This window comes from Eutrema salsugineum, unplaced genomic scaffold (assembly GCF_000478725.1).
Source record: "Eutrema salsugineum unplaced genomic scaffold, Eutsalg1_0 scaffold_5, whole genome shotgun sequence".
NCBI classification, from domain to species: domain Eukaryota; kingdom Viridiplantae; phylum Streptophyta; class Magnoliopsida; order Brassicales; family Brassicaceae; genus Eutrema; species Eutrema salsugineum.
Genome location: NW_006256612.1, coordinates 816,601 through 818,753, shown reverse-complemented (window position 1 = coordinate 818,753; position 2,153 = coordinate 816,601).

Genomic DNA, 2,153 nt, shown 5'->3' with positions numbered 1-2,153 from the left:
TTTGCAGTTTTCTCAAAAGTATGAATTGTTTGATGTTTGTCAAAGTGTTCTTTATCCATTGCCCGTTAGTTATGGCAAATGTCCTTTCTAATTGGCTATGATCTTATCATACCTCTCAAAGTTGTCCACTTGTGATGTGTTTTGATCGAACGTGGTACATATATTTTCTCAATCTTCCCAATATAATTTAGCTAATAAACAATAATAACTATATAAATTATAGTAAATGCTACTATTTCTGCCAATTTGTAATAGTTCCTCAATCTTCCCTACATAATTTAGCTAATAATAAACAATAATATCTATATGAATTATATAAATTCTATGTTTTCCAGATTTATGTATGAGTTACTCAGAATTAAAATTTTCTAAAATCACTAGATTAGATATTACAATTTCTTTTTTTAATCCATATATTTTTTTCATTACTATATACAAGATCCTTGGAAAGAGTTTCTTTTTCAACGTTGCTAAGATTTTTGTTTCCAGATGACTCTGTACCGAGAGCATGTGTGTGGTGAATATTGTTGAATTAATTGTGACTTTACTCAATTAAATGTGAACTTTCTAGATCATATGTTGAAGTTGTGTATGGCAGAGTGCAGGATGAAAAAAAGAAGAGCGAATAGGAACATGAAGAGTACAAAAAGAGCACATGAAATGGACAAGAATAAATATGTAAATTTTATTTATTTCAATAACTATTAAGATTTTTCAATATAAATTTATATATGTATAAATCAAAGTTAGCATACCCGATTTAATTCACAAATTTTAATTACTTTTATTTTTAGTATATTTCATTGATATTATTCAATATGAATTACATGAAAAGATAGTATAATAGGTTTCATTCCAGTTTTTTTTTGTACTATAAAATAACTCAAAACTCGATTAACTGGTCATCTCTTTTGTTTTTGACATCTATTTTAATAAAATAATATAGTATTATGAAAAAGCGTAAAAAATAGCATTAAGTCAAGTTTTTAGTTGTGTATTAACGTAGAATAAAGATAAAAATTGAGTATGTGTAAAAAGAAGTTTTTTTAAAGAATATTTAGTTGATGATTTAGAGAATTGGGTGTAGACTGTATTTTCATTGGGGGAGGAAAACCCTAAAGGTAACCTTGCGATTAAGAGTGTCAGTGCCTTGTATTGCGCTGCAGAAGGTCAGGTGGCGGATTCTGTTAATGTGTACAAGATGGGTGTCAGGTTTTTCTGGAGATTGGGACTTTAACTCTGAGAATCAAGCTAAAGTTCCTTTTTTCTTGCCCTCTAGAACTATTATCTGATAATGATTCACATAGTTTAGTTAGCAACCTTAAAGTTAGTTAAAGAAGATTACTCTAGGTTTACAAAAGGAAATCGAGAAGCGGAGAAGCATAGGAAACTCAAGAGAAAATGCAAATTCATTGGTGTAAGCTCTGATAACAATTGGCCGATGTGAGTCCTCTTTATTTTACAAGCAGCAAATACATTATGAATTTACAGTGTCAAATCGAGGTCCCTAGGTTTGTCTCTAACTTACTGAGTAATGATTTGGTCAAAGCAGTGGTAAAGATGGAGATAGAATCAGAGATATAAGCTGAGAACTTTAGAATCTCTCGGTTATCTAATTCTGTGAGTTGGTATGAGACTGTGCACCATGGAATGCCCCAATGTAATCAAAATATATGGTATAAAGAAAGTAACTTTCAAGTTATGACTAAAGAACAACATGGTGAATAAATTCTTATCCCACAAAGAACAGAAAAGTGAATGGTGGGGGATCACCAAATACAAAATACCAACATATTAAATATAAAGTCAAATTTTGAGAGTAGTTAGATGTTTTAAATTATGTTGAGATTTGTTAAACGGTATAGAAGGACGTTTAGTCGAGCATTGTGTTTGAATTACCTTGGTCAATTCTACTTCGATAGTTAGCTAATAAAGTAAACCATTTTTTTTCTTTCAGATATTCCTCTTTGTATATTGAATTTGTGATATATAAAATTTAGGAAAAGGTAGGGAAGGAGAGAGGGAGACCGATAATGAAGAAAGAAGGAGGGAGATATACTTATATATATATATAGATGGAAAAAGAGAGAGAGAGAGAGAGAGAGAGAGAGAGAGAGAGAGAGATTGTGTTAATGATTTCAGGGATATGTAAA